Below are 19684 nucleotides of genomic sequence, written 5' to 3'. Positions count from 1 at the left end.
ACTGTATCAGTTCGATAGAGTGAGTGAGTGAAGTAAGTGCACGATTCCATCACTATCGCGGCGGGAGACATAAAAATGGACTTCACTTATATTACCCATATGGGGATTTGAACTCTAGCCTTCTGCGTTGTGATGAAAGTTTTAACCACTTTATGTCCCATACTTAAGTCGAAAATTGACACATAACAGTAGGCTAAACGATAAACAGTGGGGAACAATGCAACACAGTCAGTGTCTTCCTTATAGCTTAGATGCAACCAAACTAATCAGACATTATTAAAAGACAATTATCATATACTGAACATCATTGAAAACGCACCACCCCTAAAATTGTGGATTTCTAAGAGCAGAAGTGAGCAATCTATGTAAATTTTACATATTTGTGTAGACCAATGTTTGATAAAGAAAAGAAGCAAAAAACAATCAAGCAAAACAGTGAAGATTTAATGCAGCTGACAATGAAATAAAGATGGGGTCAAAATGGAAAGTCAGTAGCGTGTATGACCCCCGTTAGCAGCAACACAAGCTGTGCAACGTCTCCTCATTGAACGGATAAGTCTCTGAATAAAGTCCTGAGGCACTGCATTCCACTCTTGCTGCAAGGCATTGTCGAGTTCCCCAAGGTTGTTGATCTGCGGACGACGTGCGAGGCGTTGGCCGATGTAATCCCACAAGTGTTCGATGGGTGACAAATCTGGTGACAATGCAGGCCAATGAAGTAGAGGAATGTTGTTGTTAGCCAGATACTGTATCGAAACAAGTGCAGTGTGGGCTCGTGCATTGTCATGTTGAAATGTGTGCAGATCTTGATGCTGGTGAAAGAAGGGAACGACGTTGTTCTGAAGAATGTTGTCACGGTAGTAAACGGCATTCACTCTGCCACGACAAACAATCAGAGCGGTTCTGTGGTGATAACTTATCCCTCCCCACACCATAATGCTGCCTCCACCCCACCGATCGGTTTGCACAACACAATCCTGATGATAACGTTCACCCCGTCGACGCCATACCCGTAGACGCCTGTCAGCATTTCGCAAGTGAAAACGCGACTCGTCGGAGAACACCACACCATGCCAACGTCGTAACAACCACACACGATGCTGTTCAGCCCATTGTCGGCGTTCACGGCGATGCCTGTCAGTCAGGATGGGTCCAATGTAAGGGCGTCGACAACGTAACCCTGCCGCACGGAGACGGCGTCGGACGGTGGAAGCGCTGATCAAACCACGTCGACCCTGGACAGCGTTGGCGGTTCTGGCAGCGGGCAAGGTTCGATCCCGAATATGGCGCCGTACAATGTCTCGATCTTGACGAGGGGTGGTAACACGTGCCTGACCTGGGCGTTGCCGGTCCCTGCTGGTTCCTGTTTGTTGGTATCTGTTAGCAAGCCTCAGAATGGTCGAATGATGACACCCAAATCGTCGTGCAATGTTTCTGCTTGAAGCGCCGACCTGCAACATACCCAAGGCCTGTTCTCGTTCCTCTGGTGACAATCTTGGCATGGCGAAAAAACTTTACTTACGAAAGTACTGCGAAAATGAGAACGGTTTTGTGCCGAAGGTCATTTATACCCCTGAACAGCATGCTTTCTGCATGGAATTTGTGCCCTTCGTGTGTGATGTGCATGAATTTTGTTGTTTTCATGTGATGTGTTCGATGATGTGTTCGAACGATCCGTTTTTTACTGTAGAGCGTTATTTACGATCTAGTGTGTTATTATCAAAATTCCCACCATTAATTTTCCATTTCCAAAAGATTCTAATGCCTTATTTCAAAATTTACAGGTGGTGCGTTTTCAATGATGTTCAGTATATATACATGACATATAATATACATTGCTAGTAGCGCTGATTATGAGAAAACAAATAAACACACTTATAAGCGTACAATCCCAAATAAAAGTGCAACATTGTGTACTTGGGTTAACTACCCTCGAAAATATGCACCCGGGACACCAAAGTCAGTGAGTACTGAACACTTCCATTGGCTGGTTTCGATTCATTTACCGATACGCACACAGCTCAGTTTAAGTCGTATAGCTGGATAGGTGTTAATTATAAGTTCAAATGGCATGTGGTCAATGATTGAAGTTGTTTATTGTATATTGCCATTAGCAGACATGAAGGCAGACACATGGGTGTCAATAAAACGCACATTGAGTTTTGTATGTGACAGAGACTGATAATCACAATTAGACATTTTTCACCCCAGGTGGGGTGAAATTAGTGAATCGTTTGAACTCCTATTTCGAGGGGTGGTTTTCATCGCGTTATTTTTCAACTTTATTGTGAGTGAGAGAGCGAGTTTGGTTTTACTCCGCACTCAGCAATATTATAGCTATATGGCGGCTGTCTGTAAATAATCGAGTCTGGACCAGACAATCCAGTGACCAACAACATGAACATCGATCTGCGCAATTGGGAACCGATGACATGTGTCAACCAAGTCAGCGAGCATGACCATCCGATCCTCTTAGTCGCCTCTTACCACAAGCACAGTCGCCTTTCATGGCAAGCATGGGTTGCTGAAGGCCTATTCTACCCGTGGACCTTCACGGGTCTGCAACTTTATAAGTTCAACTTCTATTCTGGATGATATAAGTCCTTACCAAAAACTATCAGAGTCTGCAAAGTTGTGTTTTGCGATGCACGCCATTTATAGTAAGTTTGATAAAGAAAAACATTTAACGAGTATATGTGCATTTTAAATGTCCAATGAAACCAACATCCTAGTTCATCATCAAGTAAAAGCAGCTTCTATGTGATATCGCTTCCTTGATAACTGATTTAGTATGTCCACCGAACTCATCCCAAGAACTTTTTTCCTTCAGTTTTACAACTTCTAAAGTGCACTCAAAGTAGTTCACCATTGCCAGTCTGTCAACATATTTTGGCACAGCAAAGATTCTCTTGAAATGATCACTGAACAGTAACACAAGTAAACGACCCTACACCTATAACTCGTGGTGGTAATCATATACTACACATTGCGGTTCTCAATAAATAGTCAAAGCCTCTACACTTAGTCGGTGAAATGAGAAAGGCGATGTTATGAAGATATTTGTAAGGTAGGGCGTTGATCGTTCGGGGTCGCTTTTATCATTCAAATATCCTGCATTGATAAAAAGAACTACAATTTCATTGGCTAGTCCAAACATACTGTAAAGGAGTGAAGTCGTGTATGAGATCACTAAACAAGTATCAACCAGAAGGAATGCTTTCCTGGGTCGTACAGACCGTGTGCTGTCGTAGTTGAGTAGCGTTGCATGTACAAGGTAAGCTATTCATATTTCTTCAACTTGTTATAACGTATTGGAGTGTTTTTACGGAAAACAACACTTGATATATAGTTCGTAATGTGCTTTAAAATAAGGTGATGTGCCAGTCCTTTAGTTCGCTTTGTATATTTGTCAATACCAGATCTGACCTTTTATAGTAAGCAGCATAAATAGCTCATGAAACGACACATCAAAGGAAAAGATGGTCATGCAATGCATGCTCCATGTGAAAAACAGCCAAGCCTTTTCTGGTGAAAACTACAAGCACTATTTCCAGTAACTTGTAAAGGAAATTTAAGCACATTTTTGTGCTTTGTTTATGTAGTTAGGAAGGAAGCGTGAACGTTTAGGAACTTGTACAAGCAAATCGATTTGTTCCAGTTTATCCCCATTTCCTGAAGGATGTCTACCACAGATTCGTCAGAAGGATCTACGCATATAATACCCAAAGGTAAAGGTTTATCCAGTCACTATGAAACTTACGGCCTCCTAGATGCAATCAGATGAAGAATATATACCTTAACTGTCTGCGTGACTATGGTTTAGTTAAATTGCTTCTGGATTAATGTAGAAGAGCACTGCATGAACATAAGAATTTGGAAGGATTTCCGCATATTTCCATCATTAGCAAAACAAAATTAAATAAATGCAATGTGAAACCTTTTACAGAATCAGAATTAAAGTGTACGTACCATTAGTCGGAAATCTCTCAACATAAGAATGGAACGGTGGGTTAGTTTAATTGTTAAAGCTTTCCCTCGTCACGCTGAAAATTCCAGGTGCGATTCACCAGATGTGTAATCTGAGGCCCATTTGTTGAGTCCCTTGCCGTGGTATTGCTGTAAAATTACTAAAAGCGGTGAAAAACTATACTCACTCATTCAAATTGAAAATAATGGACAAGTTATTCTTACTAAGTGAATATATTATATACATTGTTTCAGCGTACTATGATAAGGATTGCGTCTTTACGGCTGATTTCACCGACAGCGAAGAACAGGCTTGGCTGTACACAACAGAGTGGACATGTATTCCGTCATCAGGGACATGTAAAATTAATTATTCACGCGAAGTGCGAGGATATTTGTGTGATTTAGTGCATCACTTTGACAATCCTCCAACGGTGAAGGTTGCGAGTTTACGTAACCCTGAACCGAAGGTCGTGCTTGTACTCCGACATGACACAAAGGAAAGCGCCTTAGGAATGATGTGTAAACTGACTGATGTGAAAGACAATGTCGTAAAATTTCTACGAAGCCTGAAAATACCTGCTGACGATATCAAGGCGAGTGTTGAGCTGAAGAGAGTGAATGAACCAGTCGAATACCAGAACGGAGGTAACACATTAAGACATGTCTTCTAACATAAACAATGTAATTAACACACAAAATACACATGTCTATAATTACCGTAAATATCCATGTATAATGTACCCATGCTCCTAAGTATTTTGATCTGCCATTTGATCGATCCATAGCCAATTTTTATACTGTCTTGTCAGAATTGGAAATCCAATTTTAGAGATAGATGCTAGTATTACTTCTAAAATACTGTGACATTTTTGTTGGTTTTACTCTCCTTCGCTGACAAAATTTCTATCCTTTATGTATATTTATGGTGAATTCACAACTTGTTTTATTCACAATACTGCCGATGTGACATTAAATTTTAATTCACTCACTCAATCAGTCACTCGCATAATGTAAGGAGCTGGTACATATATTACAAGCTTGATGTGTTCATCATTTAGCCAATACACTTCCCTGTGTTTGCGCCCAGAATATGATGTATTATGAGCTTATAAAAGTATGTTAACAAAAAAACACACTTAAACACCCAATCTGATTGTTTCTGCAGAAGGGACAAAATCGGAATAATATAATACTTTGCGTTTACCTATAAATATATGTGATCTTTGATGAATCGGCATTCCAAGTGACTCGATATTTTCGTAGGAGGTAGCATACCGCATTGGGGAGAGCAAACAAATTATTGCCTCTAGAATTTGTTCTTCAGTTATTTCAATACATTACATTACATACATGTATGTTAGAGCCTATGTAAAATCAGTTCCAGCAAGGAGAGATACAATATTCGTAGAACCTTCATTTTTTCTGTAAAAGCATATGTGATTATTCAGATGTGTGTGAAGCTTTTCTTAAATGAAACCATTCAAATCTATCAAAACTCTTTCTTTCGGTGAAGGGGGCGCGTGTCTGTTCGTGTCAACGCCAGACTGTACGAAGAACTATACATCAGAAACAACATGGCGGTGTAAAACTAATGACGGATTTAAGGTGGATGACGTTGAAACGTCACAGAGACACTTTTCAAAATTGAAGAACGCTTTTAGCGTAACTTACAGGGCCTGTTTGAAACATATTCGGAGCGGATCTGTCAAATTCTGCGTTCGTCATGAGACTCCACAAGACGCCCTGAATATGATCAGTCACTACGAGGATGTGAGAGCTATGATCCTGGAGTGTCTCCGGGGAATAGATTCTACAGTGAAAGACATCCAGATGGACGTCCAGGTGCAGGACTTCGTAGGTACTGTACTAATTATTTGTCCGCCGTATGCAGATATGACAGGGACTCTGTTTTCGAATATACATGTTTTCATATCATAGTGTTGCTTTTACACATAAATGAGGTTACCTTATTTCTTCAGGTTTTAAGAGTACTCCAACCTGAAGGACGCTTAAAAATCTTGCAAAAATTTGATAAATTCGGGTTTGTTTTCTGATCAAATTGTCCAGAAAAGATACAGTAATATCTCTGTTAGGTATCTGTCCACACAAAGAATGAGAGAGAGAGAGAGAGAGAGGGGGGGGGGGGAGACAGAGAGAGTGAAAATGGACACACACGCACGCACACACACACACACACACTCACACACGCACACGCACACGCACACGCACACGCACGCACAACCACCACCACTCGAGATGATTTGTTCTAAGGGCCAGCATGTTCTGCACACGTTCTGGTGATTACGCATGTGATATTGTGGTCCCGTGACCGCACGTGCGCAGGGGCAGTTTCGCGTATTTGCGAAAGAGTTTGCTGCATGCGACGAGAGGATGCGTCAGGTTAGATGTGGCCCTCATGATAGTCGCCCATATTTACTACAATGTACTGTCCATATAAAGCAATTCAGATCGTAAGAGCTGACTATCGGAATCTCGTGGCCAGGCTTGGTTGACAAATATCATGGTTTTCCAGTTGCATGATCAGGCTGTTGATCACTGGGCTTAATGGCCCAGACTCTATAATATAACTAATAGCACAAAACAAGGACAAACAAGGAGACACAACTACACGGGTGACAATTAACGGCAAACTATTACAGAAAAACACTGAAATCAAAATGCTCTAAAATATATGTGAACACAAAAGCATCCCGCTCGCTATGATAACGCAGAAAATAAGTAAATCTATACTTACATATGTACGTTGTATTTCATAAAGGCGGATATCAACGCTGACTATATAAACATATTCAGTAATTCTGAGAAAGTTAGAAAGAATACATGTCAGAAACGGCCGACGGCGTATAGTCTATGTAGCTCTACAAACAAACAAAAAAATGTTCCCATTTACGTTTGTGTATGTATATTCGTAGGAAATGTAAGAGAAATATAGAAAGAAAATAGCAAACTGTAGATTTTCTTCAAATACTCAAACACGACCAGATATTGGCTTATTTTGTAAAACTGATACTAATGTCGTATTGCGTCCATGAGTGGTGTGCCATTGTACAGTCAGAATTTCTCTGATAGACATAGCGTCGGAGGCATCTGATCATATCATCATCTATTTCTTGTGTGACTACAATCACATATTCTATACCCTCGCGATACTGTTTTACGCTAACTGTAGGATTCGAGGGTTATTAGACCAATCGGAAAGTAGCATTCATAGAGTAGATCCAGAGAAGGACCGTTATGATAAGTACCCCAAAACATTTTCATTCTTGAATACAGTCTGGCTGCCGGACTATATTATTTATGATCAGAGTACAACATACAAAAATCTCAAGTATCAGACATATGTGAATGTGCGAAAATATGACAAACCAATCAGGACACAAATAATGATTGCAGGACCTGAGGTAAAATACACCCACAGTACCTAAATCGCTTATGGCACATTTTAAAATTGTGAAAAATATGTATCGTCATGTTGGCAGGTACAAGGAACATCGCTAATAGCATTGTATTGCCCATCATGAGGTCTTTAATACGAATAATGCTTTGAATGGTGAGAGATTATAATACATACACGCGCATTTGTTTTCATAACGGCTTTCATGGATCCAAATGAGTAGTTTATGACGACCCAGCACCCTGGTTCCCGGGATCTGCTGCACAAAACGCAACGGCCAAGAAGTGGCGGCCTTTACTAACGGGCGACACGCCACACGGTTACTTTTGAACAACCCGAGAAAGTATGGTTAGAATTGTTGACAGCATGGCAAAGTATGCATCACCTGAACAACGCCAATCGATACTTTTAGTGCACGAAAAGCAGATGCGAGGCATGAACATCGTCATTACATGGGCAAAATGAAAACGATGACACACACGCCCATTTTCAGCACAGACGTGTGTTAATATATCGTGTCAGCTCGTATGATTAGGGTTTCGTGCACTAAAAATAACGATGTGCTGGCCTGGTGACGTATTCTTTGCCATAGATTAGATGAGAATGCTATGACAAATTTTAAACACCCAATCTGAGATTTATTTTGTAATGAATATATGGCGTATCACTCCGTCGTGAAGGTCGCCATGCCGTTGGCGTCGACTCCAAGGTCCATCCATGGTACGACCATGATCGTGTCCAGGGTGTCATGGAAACTCATGCTTTTAAACCTCTTTGAAATAGATACAAATAATGCGTCTGAAGATTCCAGCCAACAACCCTGATATTTTTGTCCTTTCTGATAAAGCCATGGATATGTTTGTATAACTGAATGTTCTGTCCCTTTTGACAGCAACGTGAATGGCAAAATTCAGGAAAGGCATGCAAAATATGGGGACCTCGCCTTTGAAATGTCTCACTTCCATCCCAAGTACACTGTTATGAAGCAGTTTGGTATCCCCTGATCTCTTGACGCAGATCAAGAGAGAGCCCGGGTTCTCCACCGGGAGCCCAGTCCTTCTGACACTTTTGGTCATGCAGAAGGCTGCAGTTTTGGTGAGTCTACATATTCTCGGGAAGTTCTTGTAGGTCTGACTAGGCAGTGTTTCCTGGGAGAAGTCACATTCGCTGTCAGGGGTGTGTGTAGAGGTGGCAAGGGCCCTGAGCTGATGATGAGCCTTGCGAGACTGATTGAGTGAATCAATTGTTTCATCAATGATTCGGAACATCACAAATTTAGAAAAGGTGAGAGCTGTTTCCTCTGATTCTAGCTACCGTGGCCACGTGGCCCTATTTTGCAGCAAAAGAGCAACACAACCATGTTCTTTCTATATCGATATTATCAACCGTTAATGACACACCGTCTGGTAGTACAAAATAATATATCCAGCGACACCTCAAAGGGACATACAACCCAGCATATGCCAGCATTGGTATCTACAATAAACTATACACTATACAGGACAGAGGGAAACCCTATCATGACCATACTTGTTACAACCATACCAAGAATGCGAGAGGCCCACTTCCATTCGTGGCCAGTTCGTTCTACTCCGTGAGAAGCCCAAAACCGAGTCCCTCACGAAAGGTTTCTTATTGGTGTATGAACATCAGAACTACTTCAAACAAGGATGGCAACTCCTGTTTAATGTTATAATGTTATGATGAATATGACGGATACAACTTTAATTCATATTCATATTTTGTGTGTCTAAATGTCGGAAAGCGCACGTAAAATCTCCAAAGCAGGAACGCAAAATGGTGTACAGTTGTGAAGCTATATTTGTCGCATGATTGCAGAAAGCAGTTGTGAAGTTGTCTGTGTCGTATGCGTGAGGATGTGCAGCTGTCAATTTGACCGTATGATTTCCCAAAACTCCGAGTAGCACTGCGAGCAAACCTTCGCAGGTGCGACCGCCATCTTTGTCGACGCTGGCAAGCTCAGTTGTAGGGCTACTTAACTTGTTGGCTACGGTGAGAATGCGGAGCCAGAAAAGGGAGTAATAAAATTATCGAGCTGCCCTGTAGATGCGTTCAGGGTATAGTGGACATTCATCAGATATCGAGGATGCTCCCAGCCATGTGCCTTCAAACACTGAACTTCTTCTCTTTCTTCTTCTCCTCCTTTTTCTAAGATCAACTGAGATCATTGACTTTCCAACTTCAAATCCAAAAAGTGTTAAAATGACGATATTTTAACCTGGCGCCTTCATTTCATCAAAATTAATGTAATATCGAGGTCTACCAATGTGACAAGTAGAGATAAATATGTCCTTTTGCTAAATAGCTACATGTCAGGTAATTCATGTCATTGCCAAGTGCATGATCTTACGTCGATATTCAGGTCAAAATATATACTCAGTGAACATTTGCGACGAACTATATTTGTTTGACATCAATGCAAAACTGATGTGTCTTGTCATGACTAGTTACTTTGGTCTGTCAAAATATAGTGCCAAAGTGAGGTTTTTGATTACACTACTTTTAGCAATATTCCAGCATTATTACCGGAGATCAACAGAGATATACGGGTTTACCTCCCTAGTGCCTGGTGCATCACCCAAAAAAACGTAGTAAAAAGACCGACAAGGGCACCCGTGGAGGAACAATAATTTCTATGTACTGTTAGTAGTATTACTTTACATGTTGTACATGCTATACATGCAATACATACATCAGAAGGTCTCTGTACATGTCCAAACCAACAATTTTGTACAATAAGGATCTGTCATTTCTAATTTAATCCAACAACACTGCTATACATTCATCAAAAAGTCTCTGTACATGTCCAAACCTACAGTTTTGTATAATAAGGATCTGTCAGTTCTGATTTAATCCAACAACACTGCTATATATTCACAATAAGACGTATTCATTCTGTGAGTCATGTTAGTTGTAACCATTCACTACTAATTCTGTTATGTTGTCATAGTATTCCTGTTAGCTACTGGTATTGTGTTGTCATAGCATTGTAACGTCATAAGCATTGGGGGTCATGGGCAGAGTTAACAGTTACCCCCTGGATGCCCAGTTTTTGTTTTTCAGGCGAACAATTTCATAAGGTTTGAAAAGTGAACGTTGTGCGAGAAACTATTTCAGTACAAATTTATCCAGTGGGAGAGGATATCTTTTTGTAGTTTCACAATTGGTAAGAAAAGCTGCCAATGTACTACATGAGAAAGCAGGTAATAGCGATTTGGATGGACCTCTCCGATACATAATTTAGTTCATAGATTCCCATATTCTCCTGTTTGTGTAGATGTATTTTGATTGATTTTGCATCATGATTAACGGCGTAACAGACACATTTTCAAATGCAGGGCTTGTATGAAATGTAAACAAAGTAAAATTCCGATTTTACACCAAGGTGTCGAATACATATTTGAATTTGGATGCCAATCATGAACGCTTCATAATGTTGTGTGTCAACCAGATTGCTAGAAAGAAAATTGCTATAACGCGAATCCCTCGTGCTGTTCAGTTTGGGAGAGATTCATTGTTGCAAAGTTGTTAGGTTTGGTTGTTGCTTAACGCCGCAGTCAGCAATAATCCAGCTATATGGCGGTGGTCTATAAACAATGAAGTCTGGACCAAACGATCTAGTGATCAACGGCACGATCATCGATCTACGCAGTTAGGATACGGTGACATGTATTGTCAACTGAGTCAGCCAACCTGACCACCCGATCCCGTTAATCGACTCTTACCACAAGCATGAGTTACTGGCTACCATGCAGTTCTAAGCGGGATCGTCACTCGTGATATGTTTTTTTCACATCGTGTAAATAAAGCAGTACTGAACAGACAATCCTGTGATTGATATCGGGAGCACCATCTCGAGTATCAAAATACACCTGTAATTTTGTACATTCGTGTGCTTCGGTATTTAGATTGTATCGATTGTAAGAGGACGTACGATTTTGTATGCTTTTATACTTTTGCAACTGCATTTGTCGTTAACCCCCTGTATGCCGAGTTTTTTTTTAGGAGCACATTTTCGTAAGGTTTGACAAGTGAACGTTGTGCGAGATTTGCGCTCGCGTGGTACTGGATCTGCGTACGGCTATACAATTGCACAGAAATGTAGAATATTTAATTTCCTAGCCGTTGGTATAAAGATAACTGCGGCTACCTCAGAGGTTTGAGAAATACACAGCTACAAGTTGTACAAAACTTTTGTGTGTGTTGAAAAACAGTAAACTTCTCCGTTTTTAATCGTGCACAATAAAAGCACTCTGCTACGATTTTTTTTAATTTGGCATCTTTACGGAAAGTGAGCGAAGAAAATACAGCTTGATATCTGAACGACATAAGTGTATATGAAATGATGTATGTGCTAATGCATAACGTCATACTCACAAAATCAAAATTGGCCTGCAATAAATGTCAAAATTTCTATGACGTCAAACGTCGACAGTGAGGTCATGCACGTATAAAGATAAGGGTGCATAACTCAGCTATGGTTTATATTAGGTCAATGTAACTCCGATCACATGGAGAGAATTTGCTGTGGATACGGACAGTATATTTCCGTTATGTTTTGTTCATAGTGAACCAAACTATTCCAATACAAAGTTCCCCAATGTGAGAAGATATCATTTGGTAGTTTCACAATTTGTAAGAAAAGATGCCAGTGTACTGCATGAAAAAGCAGGTAATAGCGATTTGGATGTCCCCATCCGATACATATTTTAGTTCTTAGATTCCCATATTCTCCTGTTTGTGTAGATGTATTTTTTATTAATTTTGCATAATTCTTAACGGAGTAATAACCACATTTTCAAACGAAATGAAATAACTGAAAATAATGCTACATTTTAGTTGACGTCACGGCATGTTTTGTGCATTTTGTGACGTTGGAAAAAGACGACTCTGGCTGCTGATTAGTATATATCTAACCTAATTTCCACTCAGTGTGTAATAGATCTCGGCTTCTGTGTCAGAATTCAACACTTTTTAGCCAAAATATAAAATGAACGGTTTTATCACTGAAATAGGGTCCTGAATATATCAACAATTACACGGTTTTACTACATATCTTATTGTTAGCAATACGCGCACCTGTCTAGAATTAATTTAGCGTAAATCACAATTTCACAACACCTGATTACTCATTGAGTATTTATTTAGGAAATAGACTTTTCTTCATTTGATTATGAAATCATTTCACTTCATAAGTATGCAATGAAAGGTACAAAGAGATCGGTTTTTCAGTACAAAAGTATTAGCATATGGACGTAAGGCTTGTCCAAATTAAGACATGACCTGGTTTATATATTTTTAACAATTTTCGTATAAATATTGTTTCCGTTAGATATTCTGCCATCAGATATATTTTAATCGAATTTATTATCGAAAAAAATGATAATAAATCATGAAACGTTTTTGACAAACTCGCACCTGGTCAATCAATATTGATAATTGTTTTGTCTATAAAACGACACAAACCAATACAAATCATTTTCATTAATATTATCAGTTTTACTGGAATTAAACCGCTGTTTATTAACCTGTTCATATGAAACTGCAATATTTGTTCCATGTATTGAATATTGTACATCACGGGAACTCAAGCACATGTTCAGTTATGGCTACGTGTGATCTTCCAACACTTGTGTAGAGGTTTAAAATGTGGTATAGTACACTTACTGAGTCAATTTCCCATGTAAATATTATTCAAACAATCAGACGCTTTCAAAGAACAAAAACGTATCCCTTATATCCACACATGACATGGTGTTGAACATGGATATATGTAGATACTGAAATCAGTTTCATGAAAAAATATCTGAACGATACGGAAAATATACATCACAGTACTAAAAGTGCAATCGGAATGGTATGGGCATTGTGTTTACTCTTGTTCAACCGACCTTCCCCTCAAAGAAATTGCCTAATATGTGCAACAATGTTGACGTGTGACATCACTACCGATGACCGATTTCTTTCAAAATGGCGGCTCCGCTGACAAGGGTACACTGGATTTTGCGAGGACGTTTTCCTTGATTCAGGGATCTTTTGTACATAAATGTGAGATGTAAGTAATAGGAATTATTCTGACTATCTGTGTATTCTTATATGTTTTTATCCTTTACATTGTAAATGACGGGAAAAGCCAGAAATGCCGATAAGTACCGTTGTCGTTCTGCGTGATTTTCCGTCAGTCATGGCGTCACGCTGCACTAAACGTTTGACAGTTTCTTATGAATTACCAGATTATTTTATTGTATCTATTTTTAATTTGCTATTTTTTGCTACGATACTCTTCCCCTGAATATACTAAGCGTATTGAGCCATTGTAATCAATGATTAGACGGCTGGATGTTGGAATATTACCGAAAATGCTATGCAGTGTAAAATTGGATTATTTCTTTGTTTACTTTTCAAACAAGCGCTGTCTTTCGAGCACAGCGTTCGTTTTCATACCAAGTATATTTCTTTTCGTTTTGTCTAGACAGTTGGTATTGGTGACAAAGACCATTTGTAATTTGATTCTAAGTTGTGTGGGGAATTCAAATCATGCATTTGTCGCAGCTGACTATGAATACATGATGTTATAGGCGTCTCAATACCGGCCTTCTCGAAACGTGATTTTGTAAACACTAACCAATATGGCGGAAAGGTAAGTTCAAGCACTTCAGCTTGGTCTGAGATAATAGTGGATGGTATCAAGAAACGGAATTTTCCGCAGAATCCAAAATATGAATAAAGAATACCCAATATGGCGGAAAGGTAAGTTTAATCACTTCAGCTTGGTCTGAGATAATTGTGAATGGTATCAAGAAACGGAATTTTCCGCAGAATCCAAAACTGTGAAGTGTTTATATATGCGTGGTATATTTATAATTTTATTGGACTTCAAAGTGAGGGATGTTGAGGAAGGATATATATGTCCCTGTGGCATCCAGGGGGTTAAACAAGACATTGTATAGACAACGATCAGTTTTTCCCCGTGTGGAATCTATCCAACCAGATAATTAAGACACAGAGTGCAACATAACCTTTGTTTTCCCCATGAGATTCGGGGGCAAATGTCCATAGTATAATATTATTGAAGGCCTTTGAGTTCGCTGCGTATTTATATCACCAGCATCGTGCAAAACATGAAGTTAATGCTGACTGTTGTAAATCTCTCAGATCCCCCGCCCCCCATGCGTGACTGGATGGGGAAGGGCAGGGGGTGGCTGTTTCTTATCGTGACAGGTTACATAGTTGACCATACAAGTAACACACGCAGTCGAGCGCCAAACTCGTTGCTGCTTCTCACATGACACGTCACAATGACGTCATAACTCCCTCCTTAGCGCGACCAGTGACGCTAGTCTGGTCATTTCCAGGCTGGCGGTGAGATGTGTATGTTGTGTGAGGACGGTAGCGGGGTAAGTTTGTTAAACACTGTATTTTGTAAGAGCCATCACTGAAATAGGTAGCATTGTGAACAGACCAGGGCCAACAATGACTTCTGTTGGGATTAGGCAGCATGTATCTTGCTTTGTTAAAATGTGAACAGATTCAAAGTTCATTCTGTCAGGTGCATGGTAGGTTCGTGTGTCGAAAATACTGTCACCTGTTTTGCATGGAGGAGAATCCGCTGGCACCAGTGAACAGCCGCCATCATTATCTTCCTTCAGTTTGCTCTGTTCATAAACATTAAAGATATATTCAAAATGATAGGCTGCATTTTACATACTCTCTTCATGAACTATAGAAAAAATATGCATAGCAGACTACATTTACATGGCATTTTTTACACGAGCATGTTGAAGAATCTACATTGGCCTGCAACAGTAGCGGCCGTGTGAGAATGCCTTTACTTCGCTTTTTTACAAGCGGGAGTTAGCTTTGATTGTCAAGCCAGTGATATTTTCAGTTTCAACAACTTCAGCCAAGGTAGCGTACAGCAACATATATAAGTTGAAACAAATGGCACAATAATACCACCATACATAATAATACCATTGTAAGTCAACATATGTTTGGGATTCCACATTGTTGTAGTTGTTTCCTGGGCAGATACGGAACCAGTGTTGAAGTCTCCTACATGACATAATCTGTGTTTACGTTTTCTAGATATATATGCACATGTTTACGAATGATGATTCAAAGTAAAATGACATTGAGTCCTGTAAGTTTCAGATGTCTGTCTGACCCACTGAGAATTCACAGGACCCACAGAATAAAATAAAACACACATTTCAGATTTAACATTTCTCATTATTGGCATTGAAATTATTAACATTGTATAGAGGGGTTTCCGTACCCATGATGCATTGCGCGGCCGCCATGTTGGTTGTCAACCTTTGAAGCGCGAAACGTAAACAAGTGCCGTATTCGATCAGCTGCCAATATGCCCGTTTCGTGCGCGGTGTTTAATTGTAGTAATCGTGCGAGCCGAGACAAGAAGAGATTTTTCAGATTCCCGGCCATTATAAGTAATAGTGATGAGAAAACAAGAGATCTCAGTCAGAAACGGCGCCGTTTGTGGTTTGCAGCCGTCAATCGGGAGGATCTTGCATTCAAGGATACCAGATACATGCGTGTATGCAGCGATCATTTTGTTGGTGGTAAGTACAATGTGAATGGCCGATAACTCTGCGTAATACGAAATAAGGTTTGGCTGTTGTACCTCGGTTGTTTTAAAAATCAAATTCCCGAATCCCCGTTATTCTGTCAGTTATTTGACACCGACAGAATGAATTATCCGGGTGCAGGCTAAAACGTCACCACAGCAAAACGGCACCTGGCGAAAACGAATTATCCATGTCTCCTAAAGAGCGTTGGTGTAACGAATTTATTCGTTTCTGCTTCAACATGAATCATCGAATTTTAACCCGCTTCGCACGATGATAGTAAGGCGACACTATTTGTAATAGCCCAGGATACTTTTCACAAGGCACTAAGGTGATTGTTAGTTACTATGGTATTGCAGTGTGTAAAAGTTGTTTCACTGAATGGACCCCTAGGTTATCAGTACACATATCAGGCCATCAGGGCAAAAGGTTTTTTGCTGATTTTTGTAATTGAAAACAGTGTTGAAGTAGGGGACATGCCTGAACTGTACATGCGTCCAGTTGTGTATTACCCTTGTGATAATAATCAAAATTTATAAACCTCTCCAGGTTCTCCTTCGGCCTTGTATCAGGACACCCATCCCGACTGGATACCAACTTTGAAACTTGGTTTATGGCAAGGGTGACAATGACAACAAGGGTTCTCGTTTCTTCCGTTTGCAGGTAAAGTAAACATGTTTAATGTTTACATATGTATAATACATTTATAACTAATATGTAACATTTAAAGGAACTGTTTCTGTCTTTCTGTTCATTTGGGCAGTTCTGATTTACCCAGGAACACACTAAGGAAATGAAACTGAGGAATTTTAAAGTAAGGTTAATTGATTTTTGCTGTAGTATGTAACACAGATATTCTCATCAATCTTAAAATATTTACATAATATACATAAGGTGTATTTATCATTATGGGACCTCTTGATTTCCTACAGTTAATTTGTAACACTGTTTTCTGAGTGCGAGTTAGCTACAGTGTAACTAGCTAAAGAACTAGAATCCTTTGTCATTTAGGAAAGGAAGGAAGCATCTAGACTCCGGAACCTGAGGTTTCATCTTGAAGAGGAACATTGTGAGACAGAATCCAAGACTGAACCAGTAGATCATGATCTAACACCTGAAAAGGAACTAGAAAGATGCAAAATAGAACTGAACATTCTTAAATCAGAAAATGAATCTTTAAAGCATGAGAATGATCTACTTAAGAAGATAGTTCATAAAATGAAAGCAAATAATACTGAAGACTTTGAGGGTGATGATGATAAAGTACGATATTACACTGGTCTGCCTTCATTTGTAACCGTGACTATGCTTGTCGTAAGAGGCGACTAACGGGATCGGGTGGTCAGGCTAGCTGACTTGTTTGACACATGTCATCGGTTCCCCATTGCGCAGATCGATGTTCATGTTGTTGATCACTGGATTGTCTGGTCCAGACTCGATTATTTACAGACCGTCGCCATATAGCTGGAATATTGGTAAGTGCGACGTAAAACTAAACTCACTCACTCACTCACTCATTTGTAACCCTAATTGCATTGTTCAATCTAGTATCATATGGAATTTGTCAGTCTTCACATTCATCTCTGACAAAGTTTCAAAAGTTAATTATTACCTTAATGAGACTCAGATTGAATTTACCCACTCTTGATCTAAGTTACAGGTTTGGTGTCAGCAAAGCTACTATTTCCAGGACATTTAACCAGGTTATGGATGTCTTGTACATAAACCTGAAACAACTTGTGTTCAGGCCAGATAGAGAAGATTTAAGGAAAACAATGCCAATGGTATTCAGAAGGTATTTTGGACGCAGAGTGTCTGTTATTATAGACTGTTTTGAGATATTGATTGATAGACCATCCAATTTGACTGCTAGAACCCAGACATGGTCAACGTACAAGCATCACAATACTGTAAAATATCTTATTGGCATCACTCCCCAAGGTTCTGTTAGTTACATTTCTGAGGGATGGGGAGGTCGTGTTAGTGATAAGTATTTAACAAATAATAGTGATTTCACAAACCATCTTCTCCATGGTGATGTTGTATTAGCAGATAGAGGCTTTGATATACAAGAAATTATTGGTTCTGTGTTAAGGAGTTAAGGATTCCAGCATTTACACGAGGTAAACCACAGTTAAGTGGGACTGAAGTAGAGGAAACAAGAAAAATTGCCAATGTAAGAATTCATGTAGAAAGAGTTATTGGTAGTGTCCGTCAAAAATACATGATACTCAGCAGCACTATTCCAATTGATTACCTGATGACAAAGAATAATGAAACTGACCCTTTACTTGACAAGATAGTCCATGTTTGCTGTGCACTTACCAACATGTGTCCATCAGTTGTTCCATTTGAGTGAACGTTAATAATATTTTGTTAGACTTACAAAAGAACAAGACATAAATGACAGGTCATGTGTTTAATGTTGACATCTTTGGGACTCAGGAATGCACCCACTTTGACATGTTCAAAAGCAATTTTAACCGCATATTATTTTGCATCTGATACAGATGACAGCATTTTCATGTATGTAAGAGGTCTATGTAAGTTTCATTGTCTTTCACATAAGTTAAATATTCAACTGAATCGGTTTGTTAAAACTGCTGAAAGAAGAATGTTAGTATGCACTGCCAATTACGGTAAGTCGAGGATGAGTATCATTTCTAGCTTATTTCTCCCTATTACTCTAAAAGCCGCATGAACATTATTTCATCCTTCTATCATGTTAACATAACACATGCCAAATATTACTGGTAGTTGGCATCAGCTGATGAGAAACATACTCTTTATGTATCTTCCGAAAATGAAACCTGCCAGTTTGAGTACTGTGCACTCACTGTATATGTCTATATTAAATGTACTTTAGGCCATTTGGCCTCCATGTTTAGTAAAATTGTCATTGTCTTTGACAGCATTTTCAGTAATTGATATATTTCTAACTACACCATGATCAATGTGGCATATGAATTATTACCAAGTGATAGTTTCATCATTAATGATCATAGATGTGTTCAGTGAAAATTAATTGTGAAAAGTTACTGGCAAGGATGGCTAGTTAATTCAAACTACCAATTGCCCACATCATACTTCAACAGCCCTGCAAAATATCATTTATAAAAATGCACATAGGTCAGAATTGGTGTGATGTTTGGTAATTGCAGACTTTAGGTTGCTGTCAACCTCTTAGAAGGAAGTTATGTCAGTTAACCAATTAAGGTATATATACTACATGCTGCCGGCGTAATTGGCATTGTGATCAGGGGAAAATGACTTTCTATTAAACAATACCGTTGGCATTTGGCATTACAGCTAGGGTGTATAACATGACACTTTCTATGCAGATCCTTGTGTGGCAAGAGATAATAAATTACTTCATCGTATTCATGTGCATAGTTAAGCAATGAGCAAATCATCTGGCAATTACAGTTGGGACAGCTTTCACAGTATATTACTGGTCTAAATCACAATCAGCTAAAAAAACCCACTAAGACGTGTTGTCATTATTCAGACAGATCAGAGGTCACAACATTGTTGGTAAGTGAAATCACATCATATTCAAAAGACTATACTGATATTTTGTTTCAGACAATGATTCAGCTGAATAATTATTTCTGCAACTGTTGATGTTGTATACCAAGTTCACAATTCAATGGAAAATATATCGCACACATGACTATGAATTACTGCTCAT

At 39.3% G+C, this 19684-nt stretch overlaps 1 pseudogene; it reads left to right on the top strand.

Annotated features, from left to right (window-relative positions):
- The first annotated feature begins 15770 nt into the window (after positions 1–15770).
- LOC137281208 (uncharacterized) lies at positions 15771–18388 on the top strand (annotated as a pseudogene).
- Positions 18389–19684: the final 1296 nt, after the last annotated feature.

This window comes from Haliotis asinina, chromosome 4 (assembly GCF_037392515.1).
Source record: "Haliotis asinina isolate JCU_RB_2024 chromosome 4, JCU_Hal_asi_v2, whole genome shotgun sequence".
Classification (NCBI taxonomy): Eukaryota; Metazoa; Mollusca; class Gastropoda; order Lepetellida; family Haliotidae; genus Haliotis; species Haliotis asinina.
Note: the sequence above shows the minus strand (reverse complement) of the source record. Positions and strands in the feature narration are given on the sequence as shown.